Source organism: Mirounga angustirostris, unplaced genomic scaffold (assembly GCF_029215605.1).
Source record: "Mirounga angustirostris isolate CCGP_5_RB_7025 unplaced genomic scaffold, mMirAng1.0.hap1 SCAF_5, whole genome shotgun sequence".
Classification (NCBI taxonomy): Eukaryota; Metazoa; Chordata; class Mammalia; order Carnivora; family Phocidae; genus Mirounga; species Mirounga angustirostris.
This window is the reverse complement of record NW_026991713.1, coordinates 59,581,429-59,599,163: the sequence shown is the minus strand read 5'-3', so window position 1 is coordinate 59,599,163 and position 17,735 is coordinate 59,581,429. Positions and strand designations below refer to the sequence as shown.

At 55.9% G+C, this 17,735-nt stretch overlaps 1 long non-coding RNA gene across 3 annotated transcripts in view; it reads right to left on the bottom strand.

The window, feature by feature from the left end:
• LOC135364422 (uncharacterized) overlaps positions 1-17,735 on the bottom strand; it is a 43,383-nt gene that overhangs the window by 10,494 nt on the left and 15,154 nt on the right. Inside the window, exon 5 of one of the 3 annotated variants that reach the window (XR_010411507.1) lies at positions 2,662-7,111. The exons of the other annotated variants lie outside the window; for them this stretch is intronic. This is a non-coding gene — a long non-coding RNA (uncharacterized LOC135364422). Of the gene's footprint in view, positions 1-2,661; positions 7,112-17,735 lie in introns of those variants that run through there. 3 annotated transcript variants of the gene reach the window in all.

The following is a 17,735-nucleotide window of genomic DNA, read 5'->3' as shown; positions in this document are numbered from 1 at the left end:
CCCCTTCCCCCTAGTCCTTCCCCGTGCCCCGACCAAGCCTTAAAGCTGCTGATGGTAATCAACGGCAGCTCCCAGCCCGGCTCACAAGTGACTCACAGTGAATTCAGATTCTCTTCTGGGTGGGAGGGAGGACAGGTGCTCCTTCCTCAGTCCTCCCTCGCTCATTGATCCATTTTGAAGGTCACTGGGGGTCAAAGTTGAGGCCAGATTGCTTCAATTGGTATAAAATTAGCATTTTTAAAAGTCATACCGAAAGCCCAGATTTCTCACATCAAGGAATAGGAGGTCTCGGGGCACCGGGCTGGCTCAGTCGGTAGAGCATGTGACTCTTGATCTCAGGGTCATGAGTTCAAGCCCGCATTGGACATAGAACTTAAAAAAAAAAAAAAAAAAAAGGAATAGGAAGTCTTTACCCAGACCCACACCTCTTCTCTGGCCTTTCAAGCCAGTGATGATATAAAGGCTCGTTGAGGTGAAGGAATAGAAGGGAAATGAGCAATTTCCTCCATCTGCGAGTCAGCAGCATCAGCGGCTCATTCCACTAATGTTTATTTAGTACCTACTATGTGTGAAGCATCATCTCTCCCTCAGTTTGTCATGACTGTCAGGAGCAACTCCTGCCGCTTTGAGGCTTCAGTGTGTGTGGACAGATATACAAATAAATCAATGGAAAAGAAAGTCTGCATTCAGCTGGTTTTGACTGCAGCCTTCCAGGTCCCTGGTCTCAGAGCCCCTGTCCGTCGGGCCCCAGCTACCCAGATCCAGTTGGTTGAAAAACAGGACTGCCCTGGGTCTCACTGGTTTCCCCCACTGGAAGAATATCAGAATGGGGGTGAGAAACGTGCCCTGGGATTGGCAGATCCAAAATAAAGAGTTTGGGATGGTCGGCAAAGGGGCCCCCCAAAAGAGATGTGCGCTGTCACTGCGCGGGGTGACGTGTTTCTCTGGGTGGCTGAGCAGGGTTTGCCCGGGTGTAATCCCGTGCCTGAAGGTGACAGCAAGGGTGTGCACAGGCAAGTGCGCTGCAGGGGGGCGTACAAGTGTTCCTGCCCCAGGCTCGCGTGCGCTGGAGCAGGTGCACGTGCGTGTGTGCGTGCGGGGCCGGCCGCACACAGATCTGAACGTGTCTCCGCACGCATGACCCTCTGTGTATGCGAGAGCGTGTGTACCCGCTGAATTATTATAAAATTACCCTGACCCTTACAGAAAATCCATACCATGCTCGGCCTTTCTCCCCCGACCTCTCGACCTCTGGGGTGCCTGAGGAAAGAGCTGACCGGGTCACTGCCTCCCCCAGTCAATGAGCCTCTCTCCATTAGCATAAAACATGAATCTGCTGGCAGCTTGACAAATTATAACTAGCAGCCAGAGTTTTGCCAACTGGCTGGCTTGGGCGCTGTCTATTTATCATTGAAAATGGTAAATCATAAGAATCCAGATGACTTAATTATTCAAATCCACCCAGGACCCAGAGAAGCTGCAGTCCCGTCAGTCTCCGCCCTGGGCTCAGGGAAAGGGCAAGAGGACGGACTGTGCTGGAAGCTTGAGGACTGGGAGACTCAGGGCCCACGGCCACCCCTCTGCTCTGCCCGGCAAGCCCGTGTTTCTCTGCAGCCCCTCCCCTCCCTGCCTGCCTGCCACTGTCCCCTGCAGAAGCCAAGCCGATTGCTTTGGCTCCTGACCCTCCCAAGGCGCCCCCTTCCCCGCCTCCGGCTGCCTGCCACGGTCCCCTAGCTCACCCGGGCGGTTCTCGGCCTCTCTTTGTGTGGGTCTCTGTTAGCTTGCTCTCTCGTTCTCTTTCGGTGCCTTCGTTTTCCTTCTCCTCTTTCTCACATTCTTTTCGCCCCACGTCTCTTTCTCTCCCTGCTCCTACAGATGGATCCTGACCACCCCCATAACTCCTCGGATGGAGGTTGGCCTGCGCTCCTGACCCCTTTGTTTCTGCGGCCCCAGAGGTGCCCACTCAGGACCCCCATGCACCCACGCTGCACTGCCCCTACCCCAGCACCCGAGTCCTGGGAGGCTTGAATTCTTTCCTCCCTGGAGCCACGTGGAAGCACAAGTGTCATGGATGACCTTGGCGCCCTCGGCCCTTCACCCCCACCCCCACACACCTAACCTTCTTTCTGTGGGTTTCCGAGCACCATTCTGCACAGCTTGGGAGCTAGGGGGCAGGCTAGCACAGATGTGTCCCAGCAGCAGGCAGGACTGTGTCCCAAGAAGGCCCACCATGGGGCTGTCCCCCGGCTCCCAACATGGAACCACCTCACACCTGAGCAGAGGGATCGCTCAACGTGAGTTTCCCCAGAAAAAGAAAATCTGTTTGCAGAACAAATTCTACATCCAGAGGTCTTCACGCTGAGCTTCGGGGGTCCCTTTGATTTCTGGGTCCTTTCATCTTTGTGTCCTCACAATCCAGTGCAAATATGTGCTATTATTTCTTCCAGTCCCGCACCCCAAGGGAGGTGGGTGTTCTTTCTCCCCAGCCCCCCAGTGAGGGGTGGTGCCGGGCCCACACCTTCACCGATCACGCGGGAGGAGAATGTGGGCAGGGAGGGGGGTCCCTACAACCCCTCTCTTTGCGTGGCATCCTGACTTATGCTTTTGCGGGCTTGTTCTCTCTGTGAGGGCCCCAGAGCCCTGGCCCCAGACGCGCCCCAGAGCCCATTTCTGTGTCTGCAGAGGTTTGTCAGGTTCGTTCAGAGTGGCTGTGTCGGCCTCTTTGAGTTTGTCCGCGCACTTTCAGGAGTCCTTATGCTGGAACAACAAGTGACAATGTCCCCACCCACAGGACACCTGAGGAAATAGTCCTCTCACTCCCCACAATTCCATTTTAAGGCCTCCAAGCAACGTTGCTCAAAATATCCGGCTCTGCCGAATCATCAAACTCTAAAGAGGGAGCTGTTCATTTCTGCTACTGAAAGTGCGTAAGTTCTTCCTTGAGTCTAACCTTCTTTTCCTTTCAGGGTGGAGTATGGGGGTGGTCAGGAATCCAGAGGGGACTCCCCCTTCCTCCTCCAAGAGAACATCTATGGCATATAGGAGACGTTTCCACCCCCAGGCTCGTTCCCACCGCTAAAACCCGCATCCCTTCACTCTTTCCTCCCTCCCAACCTTTCTGAGCCAGTTTCCTATTTGACCACAAGGCCAGTGGCGACGGGTAAAGCAGGAGTGGAGAGGATCAAGATTCAAAAGCAGGCCAGCAGCTGGACGCCAGGGAGATCAATAAGGCAGATAGATTGGAGACAGTTTTCTCCCACTTCTTTTTTTTTCTGCTGGCTCAGCACCCCCGCCCCAGCTCCTACAAGCAGGTGGGGGACAGAGCCCAGCCCTGGCCTCTCTCTGCCCTTCTAACTCAAACAGTTTCCTAATCCCTGGGTAGAGGGTAAACAGCCTCCAGCACCACCCGGATTAACTACAGAAATGCTGCTAATGTATTTTGGGCACTGTTCCCTCTCCCCCACCACCCCGTGTTACTAATTAGCCCAACAGCTTGGGAGAAGCTTGGGAGGAGCAGCTAAGAATGCCTTTGTGCAGACCCTGCAAGCCCAGGTCTGAGCTCTGGATAGTGTCTCTGGAGCTAGACCTGCTGACGGTGGCAGAGGGATTCCGGCCCCCTCCCCACTCACTGACTCCTAAATCAGCTCAAAGGGAGACGGAGGCTTTTTTTTTTCTGCACCCCTCCCCGAATCCCCCTGCCTCCCCTTGGCTGTTCACAGCTGGGAGGCAGGTGGGGGTAAGAGGGAGAGTGGAATCGGCTCCGGAAATCAAACGACCCAATAAAAAATTAATTGTCTAATTAAAACCATGAGGAAGCCCCTTGCCAGAGTTTGGCTCTGAGTCGTCAGGGCTATAAAGGGTGGGAAAATGAGTCTCAGCTCCTAATAAATTCCTGATTTGCAGCTTGGTCTATCAGCGAAGGAGTGCTGAGCGTTCTGCCTGGCTAGAGCTCCTGGAGGTCATTCCATCCTCCCTCTGCCCCCAGCCCAGGTGATAACACCCACTGCCACCTTCGCTCACCCAACACAAGCCCAGAGAAAGGGGTCTCTCCGAATGGACAGAAAAGCCTGCTCAGGGAGGGCAAGCATTCCTGAGACTAGTGCTCAGGCCCCCTGATCTGGTGCTCCCCCACTTCTTCCCAGACTTTCTCCAGCAATGGAAACTTCCGGAAACTTCTCCAGCTAGAGAGGTCTTCGTTTAAGTTAACTAATAACTGTTATAAACAGGCTTGTTGTGTACATTTATTTTGACCTCACCCCCTCCATTTTTGTGAAAAATATATTTTTACCTAATTCACAACCCAGCAGGTTCCCTCCCTTAGAGCTGAGTGTTGATTTTTGCAGGTGAATGACAGGCAACCAAGCTAAGAAATTTAATCTTCCCCACCCTAAAGGGATAAGCACACTCTGCTTAGTTGGCCAAATCTTCTGGAAGAACGAACACAGAGCTAGTCCAGAGAGGAGTGCGGAGCTAGGCAACTTTCAGGTGTAGATGGGACCCAAACCTTCTCCCTGAATAATTGTACCAAGTCCTCCCTTGGGTCTGCCCGATGCCTCTCTTCCCGCCCTTCCTTGGCCAAAGCCAATGCATTATACACCGTCAGAGGCATGAATTTGCAATCGCAGGAGGAGGAAGTGGTTAGCATACAGCCTTTCAACATCAAAACACGTTGTTTTATTATATAGACTACAATACGGGATAAATATCTGTGATTCGCTTTTTAGTCAAACCCAGGAGAACAAACAAGGGTTGTTCTCAGAAGGACATATACTTATCCCATATGTACCTCCATTAATTAAAACACTTCTGCAAAGTCTCCTTTTAAGATGGACTTTATAGCTATTCTATAAAATATTCAAAACAACCCTTGTTAACTGCGAATTATTTTTTGACTGATCCGCCAAAAGCAAAGGCTAAAGATCTGTCACCAATAAGGACATTCAAGAAACTGAGTCACACACCCTGAAGACAATTCCAAAGGAGGAGTTAGAAGCACTTGTGTCACTGGCCCTGTTGGCCGGGGCGGTGGGGGGGGGGCAGCTCCCCCCCAAGGTGACTGTTCAAAGTCCCTGTGCTCCTTTGGAGGCCCTTCTCTGTAGCCACATCTGCAGCATATTATTTATCATTCCTGATGATCCTTCCTCCGTTCATCTGGTTGTTATTTTTCATCCTAAACAGTGAACTAAGCTTTCCTTACGAAGGAGAAAAACAAAAGGAAACAAATTCCGGAGCCCCGTCTGGGTCAGGATCCCATTTCCAATTTCAGCAAGGTCCTGCGCCCAAGTGTCACAGTAGTGGCTAGATCTTCCGCTCCCAAGAGCCCGAAACCTAGAGACTGGAGACAGGCACTGATGCTGACCCGCCTCACGCCCACCGGGGGCCAGGCCCCACTGGGTGCTTACATATGGGGGTCCTCTTCAGTACGGGGCTATCAGGCAGTTCCCTTCCCCTGATGGATGGAAGTGGTCATTTCTTGTCCCCGCTACCTGGTCTAAGACTGCGCACTCCTCTGTGGTCCTGTCGTTCTGGGAGAACCTCCGGTTTCCTGGTGCCCACTTCTCGTGAGGACTTAACTTGTCCATCCCTGTGTCTCTGGGCAAAGCCTCCCTTGAATATCCCCAGTCCTCAGGTGGACCAGCTTGAGCGGGTAAACAGAACCCTGAGCCCAGAAGGGCAGGACAGTGGCCCGCCATCACACAATTTGGGGCGGGGGGGGGGAGTGGCATGAGGGGGGTGCACCATGCGCACTGAATTCTATGTGAATGGCACCACCTAGAGTTGTGCTCTAGGAGTGCAGTGAATGCTGATTCCCTGCAGCCCAGGGATGCCCGGTGACTCGGGCAGCCTCATGCAGCATTCAAGGGTGAAACACTTACATTCTGACAACTAATATGTCAACACCTCGGCCCCCAAGAAAGGGTTCCAAGGGGACAGCCTCCCTGCCTCACTGATGGTGGAGAGATCTAGGCTCAGCACACAGCTCACCAATCTTCTCTCTTCAACTTCAAAGGCAGCTCCAGCCCCAGGGAGGACCTCGAGGGTATGGAGCAAAGCTGGTCTGACCCAAACTTGGCATCGGGCGATGTTGCCTGAACACAGGTGAGGCTGGGCCTAGAAATCACAGGGAGACATAAGATCCCATCTGGCCTACAGTTTGGGGAGGGAGGGGAGTCCAATCCTCAAAGTGCAGAGGAATGTTTACGATTGCCCCAGCCCCTCCTGGACAGAAGAGCTGCCAGGCTCACACGTGGGCCCCCGCCCGCAGGCAAAGGTGCTCTAGCCTCCTCACCTCCGTAAGCCTGTCCCGTCTGGACACCCTCCCTCCCCCTTTGCCAAGGCCTCCCTCTGTCCTTCCAACCTCTTCCATTCTCTCCTCTCCCAGAGTCTTTCTGAATACAACCTACTGACCTCTGTCATTTCCACAACTTCCCCCTCAAGCATTCTCTCCACCTGCAGGCATCCAGGCCCCGGTGTCCTCCCCTCACTGGGACAAGGGCCCCTTCATGTGTCCTATTCACCCCATTATGCCAGGACAGCCCCGACTCAGCAGCTCACAGATGCTCCACTGTCAGAGCCCCAGATGAGCCACCACATCAAAGACTGAGCCAACAGCACTCAGAGGAGATGGGCGGCCAATCAAGAGCCAACTGCCTTGACTGAACTCCTTCTTCATGCTGGCATCATGGGCCACAAAAAGAGTAGGGGCAAAGAATTGGGTCCCAAAGAGCACTGGGTTGTGTGACAAAAAAAAAAAAAAAAAAGACTTATTCATCCCAGATTTTAAAAAATAAAATAAACCTGAGCACGAAGGTGCACTTTATGGACAATAAATTTCAGAGGTGGGAGAAAAAGCGGTCAACGAGAATCCTCCCAAAAGACTCCCGGAGGAGGTCAGCTGGGAGCTAGGAACCCCTCAGAGGCCTCTAGGAGGCTGAAGAATCATCACATGGGTTGCCTCTATTTCCCCCAGCACATTGGCCACTGGGGAAGGGGCTCCAGCCGGGAGCTGGAGCAGGGGAAGATCCCTGAGCACCCTGCTCTCTGCCAGGCGCTGTGCCGGGCACCAGGAACACAAGAGTGAGGGAGTCTGTGCCTTCAAGGCGCCGTCAGCCTAGATGGGGAAAAAAAATTGTAAATAGATCTTTTTAAGCAGCGTGGGAAGGACCGGCCCTACGGGTCCACCCAGGCATCACCACAGCACCACAAACCCTCCTAAACCTCTCTGGGGAAAGGGGAGAAGAAAGGGGCTGGGAAGGCATCCGGACATGGGGAGGCCGTTGTACACTAAGCACGATACCCCTTCTGCTCCCTGCACCCCTCCCCACGGAAGGGCTTCTTGAACCAAGGTTACTGTGGGGTGTCCGCATCCCAGTACGCTCTCCCACACATCCTCTAGGCAGATTATTCCAATCCGAACTGGGATGGGGGCTCTGGCGTACCTCCCTAAGCCATCTGCCCCTCGGGCCACCCACCCCGCCAGTGCAAAGGCCGGGGGCTCACTGATTCCCGGGCCTGGAAGAAGGCTGGGCAATAGAGAGGGAAGACCCTGCCGGCTCCTGGAATCACATGGTCTGCCGCCTTCCTCCTTCACGCCTTTGGGGAAGATGGCCCTGCTTCCCCCTTGTTCTCCAGCTGTGATCCTGTGCCCACCTCCCACGGCTGCAGCTGCTTCCTCCTCCCCACCTTGGAAGAATGCACCCCTCCCTCCAGATCCCCTTCCACAGGGGCTGAGTGGGAGGGAGGCAGTCTCTGGTCCCATTTTCCTTGGCCTAGGCAGGCTTTTTTGTAAATGAGAAACCCCCTTTGCCCTTTCCTCCCCTCTGGGGAGCGCCCTCCCTCCCCTCTCCACATTCCCCAAAAGTTCTCAGACTGAGATCCATCCTACGTGCAGTTATGTGGTGAAATCTGCGCTTTCCTGCCCTGCAGGCGCCGATGCTGGGAAGGGAGCCTACACAAACCTTTGATGTAGGCACGTTTTAAAAGGCCCACCTGTCCCCTGTCTCTCCCCAGCCCCCAGCCTGAACTGCTGGAGCCCCTCCTCACAGCTTCAAATCCCAGGCTCCCCACCCCCCAACCCGGCCAGGATCGGGTCACACACACTCTCTCCTGCTGGGGGTAATCAAACCCAACCATGCTCACTCAGGGACATCTGTCTCCAGTGAATAAGGAGCGATCCCAAACTTGAGGGGTTCTGTGACACTTAAAAGCTTCAAGCAGGAAGATCTGCAATTTCTCTTGGAGCAGGGCCTGTGGGGAGGGTCGCTGGGAAATCCTCGTTTGATGTTGTGCTTTCATGGCTGTGGTTTGATCCAGATGTTCCCCACTTGTGGGATTTTTCTCCTTGGGAGGGAGGGGCCCTTGGCTGTGAAGACATTTCCATCATGTGCACATTTGGATCCGGGCCGGATGGCTGGGGGTGTTCTTCTAGCTGGTATCACTCTCTGCTCCCACCCGCCCTGCCCTTTCCCCCAGGATCACATCCTTTTCCTTCATATTCAAAGAAGAGAAGATGGCATTCCCAGCAAGGGGCATTCCTAGCCTCTTATAGGTTTGCCGTGTCACCGTCTAGAAATGGCTCTGCCTCGCTGTTCTTCTGGCTTCATAAGATGAAGCTGAATTTGGTGCCCAAAGATGGTTCATTCCCAGATCATGATAAGAATAGGAGAGTGAGTTCAAGAACCAGATTTCTGGCCAAAGAACGAACAATCGTCTAAGAAATTGCGAGCAGGATTGCCCTGAGTGTGGATGAGTCAGGGCTCTGGAAAGAGGAAGTGGTCATCCCTCTTTGGGGTCAGTCCTACAAGGGTTGAAGTAAACCTTTCCAGACACACAGACCCCTCTGCTCCCTCAGAGCTTGAACAGGTTAAGACCATCCCTCCCAAAAGCTTCACCAAAACCTGGAAATCTTTCCTTCAACGTTAAGAGTCTTCCGACGTTCCTCCTGCTGGTCAGCCTCAGGGACTGCTCACTGTCCCAGGAGGTGGCCTCCCCCAGGGAAAGCACGTCAGTCACAATCAGTGGTCCTCTAAAGCCCCTTGGCATCCTTCTAGACACTTCTGCCTTCTGGAATCAGAAGAAGGGCTGCCAACTCCATCAGAAATCAGGTTGCTCCTGGAGCTGTGCCGGTGGGCACATAAACACTTCTTGAATCCTTGCCCCCATCGTAGAGGTCGTGGCCTACACTGGACATGTGGATGCTGAGTGATAGAGGCCGGGCAGGCAAATGAAACTCCAAGCCTTGCCCGATGAAGGCACTCGCATCAGCCCCAAGGTTGGGTAAGTGGACTATTTTAGGAGGAGGGTACTGTGTGGGGAGAGACAAAGTGTGGGAAGCTTCTTGCAGGAAGAGATTTGGGGGAGATGAAAGAGGCGGGGAGCCACTGAGTAGATGAGGGCCCAGCGCTGGGGAGGCCCAAGAGAAACAGGCCAGTGGGAGAAGAGAGGGCTGCTTCCGCCAACAGCCCAGAGGGAAGGGAGGGCACAGGGAAGGAAGGTGGAAGATGGCAAAAGCCCCACGGGCTGTCCCGCCTGGAGAAATTGAGCGCCGTTCCCAGCTCCCCTTGCTCTGTGTAACATCAGGAAAATGCACGTTTGGGGGATCAGCTTTTCCCCTGGAGGCCCTGAGGGTCAGTTCTCAGGCCCCCCCTTCCCTCAGACTTTGATGCCGGCAAGCACAGATGGGTCAAGTCATGATGGTGGGGGGGGGGGGTGGCAATGGGTCTCCCTGGCTTGAATTTTTTCTTCTTCCCCTACGTCCTCTCTCTCTTAGGCAATAATTTCTCATTTCACTTGGTCTTATATACCCCATATGTCTCTAGCTCAGAGAACTAAGAAACACTCCATCATTCTTAAGCTGGGCCTTGCCACCTGCAAGCCCCTCCCCTCCCACACATATGTTCACACAACTGGGGCAAGTGGTAAGCTTCCCCATGGCCCCCTCCAGCCCCTCTCCCCCACTAGCCTTCTCAGCTTTCGGACTAGAATTAGAGCCTTCTCTCTGGCTGGGGGGTGGCAGGGGCATGGTCAGGGATCCTCACAGCTGGATAGCAGCTGGAAGAGCCCCACCTGTTCTGTGCCCTCACAGTGGCTCCCTGCAGGGGACCAGTGACAAGGGGAAGGTGCTGGGAAATTGTGGGCTAGGGGAGCTCATGCAGTGGGATTCTGTACGTGGTCTGGTCTGGTCTGGGTCACGGGGGAGGTCAGGTGCTCAACAAGGTCTCCTGGGACTCTCCGAGCGGCTGACGGTGTGGGGCACCAGTCTGCTCGGGGCATCCGAAGACTCTTCTTCCCCATGTCCTCTCCTCTGCCTCTCCCGTCCCTCATTACTGCAGCATCGAAGCGAGGACACACCTGTCCCAGGTGCTGCCCTCATCCCCCCCTTTGACTTCCACTGCCCTGAACCCTTTCACCCATGCCCAAATCGTTGCCCTGCAGGCTTGCTAGAGTGTGAACCAAACTCTCTACTCCAGAGACACACCTGTCCCCAACTCCCACTGCTGCTGTGGATGGAGAAACTGACATAGGACCAGAAAAACCATGCCCCATCTTTTCTCCTGAAGGGCTAGCAGACCCCAGGCCCTTGCCCAGAGTCACCACTCCCAGGATGACATGAAGAACCCAGCAGGGGAGGGGCCCTCATGGGAAGGAATGCCTCCCATTCTCTCACTCACGCATGGAAACATGAGGGCTTCCCCCCAGATGTGAGGGCTCTGCTTCGGTGCTGTGGCAGGCTCACCGCACCTGCTGCTCATCCTCCTCATCAGCCCCATTACTGCCCGGACAGAGTTGTTTGGGCAAGTCTGATGCCCAGGACTGGGCTAAGAAGTTTGGGCAGGAGGGCAGAAGTGAGAGATACTTCCTCCGTGTTTCCTGCAAACCACTAGGCTAAAGGGCCATGAGCAGATCCCCTGGGTCATAGCACTGGAAGCCTCCCCGGGCTGTACGTGGGACCATCGGACTCACTGGAGCTGATAAATAAGATCATGGCCAGCAAGCAATTGGCACAGAGCACCCACTATGTGCTTGGTTGGATTCTGCCGGGGGAAGTAGGGGAAAGAAGGGCCGTTTCACTAGTCTTATGCTCCATATCCCACACTAACCCCCAGAGGTACATATTACAAATCCTGGAGATTCCCATGCTTGTACAAAACCCCAGCATCTCACCGTCACCTCTGTTCAGACACGTGATCATATGTGGATCTCAGACACCCAAGCTAGACAGAGGAAAGGACTTCCCTCAGTATGGGTTGGCAGTGCTGTATAGCAATATCATCGGGCATGGAGGCCTCTCTTCTTGGAAGGCGGTGAAGCAGGAGAGTCCCCATGTTGCTGAGCCAGGGGTGAGGTAAGTCTCCTGTCTTCACGAAGACAGGGGGGGGTGGCTGACATGACACCTCAAGACCCTACTCAGGACAAAGCAGAGATGTGGAGGTTCTGGTAGAGGGACGTGAGGACAAGGGGACACACAGAGGGACAGACAGACAGATGGAGGGATTGGAGGAGCAGGGAGGGGGAGCAGGGTGGGCGAGATGAACGGTCTATGCTGGACTGATGGATGGCGGCTGAGGTTTGTTTACTGGCAGCCCCCAGCCCGCCATCACCGGGGGGAGAGGAATGGCGGTTGGCACATCAGAGGGCTCTTAGGGAAGCTCATGGAGATGATTTAGATGGGAATGAATCAGCTCCATATGGATTAAGTGTCCCCGCAAATCCCAGGATCTTACAGATGAGGGGACGGGGCAAGGGCACCGAGGGGAGGGGAGGGGAGGGCAGCCTGGAGCTGGTGCAGAGAAACGCGGGCCTGGAGCCAGGTGGAGGGCGCCTGGGGAGGGCACCAGCCGACCAGCCGGACACAGACGCCATGCCCCCCGGGTCTGTCTGTACCGTGTCTCTCGGGCTCAGTATCAGACTTTAGGGAAAGAGCCTGTCTGTGGGAGTGCCCTGTCTGGGGAGTTTCTGTCCCTCTCCCCTTGTCTCTGTCTCTTTCTCTCTTTCATGTGCTTTTTGGTCCCTCCTCCTCCCTTCTCTCCACTCTGTTCTCATCTCTCTCCTTTCACACTCCCCTCCTGTCCCCTCCTGCCCCTCTCTCTGCTGCCCTGCCCCCTTCACTAGAGATGTGAATGACAGAGAGCTGCCCGCAGGTCCTGTGCGCTCCAGCCCTCTGGTCGGCCCTCCCTCTGGATTTAGGTTCCAGGAGCGCTCAGGCTTGGAGTTGTCTGAGAACCACGAAGGTGGTCTGGAAGTGATTTCTTGACTACAGAAAGTTCTTTCTCTTCCTCTCTGCCCACCCTGCCCTCAGCCCCTCCGTTCTCCCAGTGCCAGAGGAAGCTGGGATCGGGGCGCCCACGCTCAGCAGACAAGGGCAGGCTGAGCAGACCGGGTGTTCCCGGGCCCACCAGAGGCAGTGGGTCATCTGCTGGCTGGGGGGCTCCTGGAGGCACCATCTCCCCACTGTTCCTCCCATGCCCCGTGCAGAGGGCCCTGGAGCTGACTGCCATTACGAAGCCGGCTGCCATGTGGACGACCTGGATCAGAGCACGGGGTAGTCATATATGACAATCGTTTGAAATATCACAGCCGCTCTCCCCCCACCCCCACTGGTGATCTATGGGCTGCGTGCCCTGTAAAAATTATTTATCAGGGCCTCAGAGTGTCCTGATTTAGTGCCGCTGCCTCTGGGGCCGAGGGGCCTGCCTGTCCGCAGAGCCTAAGCGTTAAACGACGCTAAAAAGTTAAACGGCCAACGTTGGGGGCTCACTCGGGGAGGTGCCATAAAGCTGTCGGAGCCGCTTAAATCAGGAGTGAGGATTCCCCGGGACACCTTCTCACCATATGCCGCAAGCCAAGAAGGCTCTCCTCGCCCCTCTGGCCTCACCCAACCCAGCAGCCCACACAGGGCAGGGGGCACCGGGGCCAGGCTGGGGCCAGAGCAGTGAAGGAGGTCAAGGCTGACCCATCCTGCGGGCCTCCCCTCAGCATCACCAGGCCCAGGGCCCACGAATGGAAGGGAATGCGCCATCCAGCCCTCTGTCCCTGGCCAGGGCTCTCCTCGTTCACACCCAGCGTTTAAAGACTTCCGTCAAAAGGCACGGTGCCTCTCTCTTCCCACAGCCCTGGGGAGCGGCACTTTCCTGGCCTCACTTCCGGCGCCATGTGGTGCAGGGAACCCCCTGTAGCTCAGTGCCTTCCTGCTTGCATTTGGAGGGGGTGTTCTGTCCAAGGCCGGCTGTGGTGTGACCTTCAGTCTCCTCTGCACCACCGCCTCCCCCCACACCCACTTGCAGGGCTCCTTGAAGAACAGGGCCCAGCCCTGGCTCACCCCCAGACACCCCCGGGGGCCCGCACAACACTCAGACGCCGCGGACGGGTTTCCAGGCCGAAGCCCTGTCCGTGCTGCCCCCGCCCGGCCACCGAGCAAGAGGGAGGTGGGTCTCTGTAGGCTGTCTATCACGCCTTCTTTCAGCAGCAGTAAAACTTGCCTCTTAAAACCTCTGCTTGGGTCCCTAATATTTGCCTGGCTATATATCTCCGGTGATATATGGACAGAAATTGCTCGTAAACGGCTATAAAACCTCTTAGTTGAGCTGAGGAGGAGGTGCATGAGTGTGGGCACGGCCCAGGCTGCAGGAGGCTCAGAAGCTAAGCCATTCCACTGAGCACCCCAAACTCAGTCCCACACCCCAGGGAGGAGGGGCCAGGTGCGGGACCCTCAGGGGGAGAATGGAGGGAGGAGGCCCAGGGGAAGTTCTGCAAGCTCCTTAGGACGTATTATGGGGCTATCTCACCTGGTTGCCCCGGCGAGCTGCTGTGTGGCTTTAGGCAAGTCACTCAGGGGCTCTGTACCCTGGTTGCCATCATCCGTGAGGACAAGGACACCCACCCCGCTCCCTCGTTAAGTTGTCATGAAGACCAAATGAGGAAAGGCCTAGAGAAGTCATCATTGCTTCGTCAACAAAAGAGGCTGCAGAGACTTGGATGTTGCCCCCAGGTGGGCCTGGTGTCTTGGGAAGGCCTAGACATGCTGGATTCCTGACCCAGTTGTTGCTAACCCTGACAATACCCTGCCGTGTAGACACTACTATCACCGCGTCACAGACGCAAAACCTGGGGCTCACAGACGTGCACACCGGTCATCAGTGCCAGCGACCGATGCCCGAGCTGGAGCCCTTTCCACACATGAGCATGAAATCCTGGCCATGGGAGGGATCACAGGTAAGATGCCAGGGGGATTTCCATCAAGGAGGTGGGGGACACTAGGACAGATGGCTTCTCTCCCGTTCCCTCCCCTTCTCCAGAGTGCGGGCCTCTCCCTCAGACATTTCTGTTGCAGTCCTGGCGGGGCCCCAAGAGCCAAGGGGTTCCCTCAGCACATTCCCAGCCACTACACCCCCTCATCCAGAGAAGGAGCTCCCCAAGTGGAAAGAGAGAGCTGGGGCTTTGTGGGAGGCCTGTGCCCTCCACCCAGGAGACCAGGAGACACCAGTCTTGGGTGGCCCAGGGGATAAACAGCCTTCTAGGGGGCAGGTCAGCAGGTATAGATAGACCCCTGACCGCCATAGTCCCAGAGCCCCTGGCCCAACCCCCGACTATCCCTTCTGGTCACCCCCCAGCCCTCCTCTTCCCCTACCCTGCAACCTCTCTGGTGACCCCATGCTCTCCCTCTCCCACAGCATTCCCCTAAAAGCTCTTGGCAGGCCCCATCCTCCTCCTCCCTCCCCAGACAGCATCCCTCCAGCACCTAGCTGCCTGTTTCCTCCACCAGAAGACCTGCTTCTCTTCCTCTCCAAGTCCCTTGAAACCCTGCTTGTCCCTTGTGGTTACCCACCTTTTCCCTCCCTCGTGGTGTCCCCCCAGCTCCTGGGTGCCCCTTCCTTCCATGACCCGCCCACCCTTCCCCTAGTGTCCCTCTGGTCTCTTCCCACCTGCCCTCCAGGACCCTCAGCCCCTGTCCCTGCCCTTTGTCCCCCTCCAGTGACAAACCAGGACAACAGCAGGAAGCCCACGCTTCTGCCCCACAACTGCCCTCCCCTGGTGACTCCCACCCCCAACCCCACTTTTCTTTAAGTTTCCAAATCAACCTTCCTCCAATAATAATGATAAAGCAGGAAGCCGGGCCGGAGGACAGTGCAAATTTTTCTTCTTGACACGGAGTTTCCGATTAAAGGCAAAGGGACATAAATCCTCCTGCGTAATTGCTGTGCTCCAGCTCAGAGCCACTTGGAAGGGAGGCTCCCACTCCCTCTGCCCCTGCCCCTGGGAGTCCCACCCCCATCTGGGGCTGGGTCCCCAGAGCCTGGGGCTGGGCTGGGAAGGAGGAAGGGAATGGTGTGGCCCAAACCTGAGCCCAGCTCCCCGCATTTCCCTTCCAGGGGTCCTGCCCCAGATGGACTGTGGCCCATGGCTACCCCTGGCAGCCCCTCAACCCTTCACATTGAGAGGATGCTTTATATTTTGGCAAACCTTCTCAGCATCCATGATCTCAACTGATTCTTAGGAGGACTTTGAAAATGACTAAACAAGTAAGTGTCAGATGAAGGGAGGGGCCATGAGAGGTCAGCCAGAGCAACACCCCTCCCTCCCCTCACAGGCAGGGCAACAGGGCCGGGGCAGGGGTGGGCTGGTGGTAGAGCTGGGCCAGAGTGCTGTCCTGGACCGGTGGGAGCTTGCCCTCTCACATACAAAGGAGGGCTGACACTGCCCAAAACCATGAAATCGGGGCCCAAACAGCCTCCTCCCCCCAGTCTTATCACCCAGCAGAGAAGCTTCTGTAAAACTCCAGAATGCTCGATGTTCTTATCCCGCAAGATTAGAGAAAAAAGACACTAGAAGTGTGTGTGAATTGCTCAAGGTCGAGGGCTCAGGGGCAGAGCCTGGAGTCGCCAAACCTCCCAAGTCCTCGTCTACACTCTTGCATTCTCCACACGATCTGACTTACAGAGAGACCAGCCTCTGGCCACTCCGCAGCTTGAACTCAGCCTGGCCAGGACTCCTGCCTCCTAGCCTTCAAAGTAACCCTCAGCCCCTGTGAGAGCCCCCCACTCCGCCCCTCCCTTCTTCTCCAATCCTGCTGCCCACTCTCCCCCTCCGTGAGGCCCTCCCAATGTGAAGCCCTTGGTTCTGCTTTTCTCTGTCTCTCCCTGCTCTGAACAACCTCCTCCAGCTAGTGCTACACCAGGTCCTGGGCCTGAGTCTCCTCTCTCATACACGAGGGGAACGGGCCTGTGTGCCCTCCCTCTGAGCCACCACTGCCCCACCCTCCGGCCCTCTTCCCCTCTCAGACCCAACCACATCTGCCCAGCAGCTGCATGGACACTTGTACAGTCTATGGCTCCCGTGGTCCCGGGAACACAGCAGTCCCGCCGCCTCTTATTGGGTGGAAAATGCCGCAGAAGCCCTAGAATTTCCACATTAGGCACAAACTACCACGGCTTCTGGGGTTCCCTGGCATGCCACCCCCCCCCCCCCAGACTCCTTCCCCAGCATCCCAGGTGAGGGAGGCCTTTGGCTAGAACTGAGGGAAAGTCACATCCACAATCGGCTTCCCCATCTCTGTAAAACTGGATCCAAGCGATTTGGGCAGGGCCTCCCAAGGTCTAACCTCTAGCTCTCCTGCTTGAGCTCCTTGGAGATTGTGACAAGGTGGCAGACAACTGGGTCCGTCTAGCAGACCCTGACCGATATCCCCCAAACTCCCCCCAACCCCCATCCAGCACTGTGCACCTGCCCTCCCACAGCAAAACTGAGTACGGAGAAAGGTCCAGTGAGGTCTTTGGAGTCTTCAGAAAGAATGTCCTGTCTGGGTCAGGAAAGAAACAAGGAAGGGGAGGGTGGCAGGGTGGGGAGTAGTGAGGCCAGCTTGGGAGGCTCAGGTGCTCCTGCAGGGAGCCTGGGTTGAGGTTCCCGAGCCACGCTTGGGGTGGCACTGTAGCCCAGCCTGGACCAGGTAGTTCTGGGTGCTACTAGAGGGTTTGCAGGGGTTGTAGATTCTGGATGCTCGTGTAGGGTTTTGGGGATTATTGCAGAGTTGTCCTAGGGATTATGCTGGGGTGTTCTGGGCATCATGGTAGAGTTTCTCTGGGATTTCTGTAGGGTCAGTCTAAAAGGCCTGAAGCCTATGCTTCTACCTGGGCCCAGGGAGGGGAGGAGCTAAGCCCATAAAAGAAAGCCAAGGGCTGGAGAGGACAGAGGAGGGCCTGGCTCCCAGGGCATTGCCGGGCAGGGAGGCCTGTTCCACCCCGTGTTGGTATTCCCAAACCCTGACCAACAACCTCATTTGTTGGCAGCAAAGGGCTGGGAGTGGAGAAGGGTCCTTGCTCCCCTGGGAGTGACTGCAGGCCAGAGACTATGTATGCCCTTGGCTTTCTGTAGGGAGGAAGGAGCAGAGAGAGGGCCCTAGACCGCAGGATGGTCCTCCTGGGTGTGGGCCCTCAAGAACAACCAGACTCTGCGCTCCAACCTCAATCTTAGAGCCCTACCTCAGGGTCGCTTAGGCAGGGGAGAATCTGGAGGAAAAAGACATAGATCCTTCTCTCTGGAGACCCCGGTTTTCCAGGATGACAGACCCTCATCCTAGACCCAGACAAATAAATGGAGAATTACTCTTGCAGCTTAATCATGGAAAATTTCCCCAGAGATGGTAGTATGGGGCAAGCATTGGGCAGACAGGAGGGACGGGAGGGGTCTCGAGCAGGAACAGGCTGAGGGCCCTTTCAGAGGTGAGCAGGAATGAGGGTGAG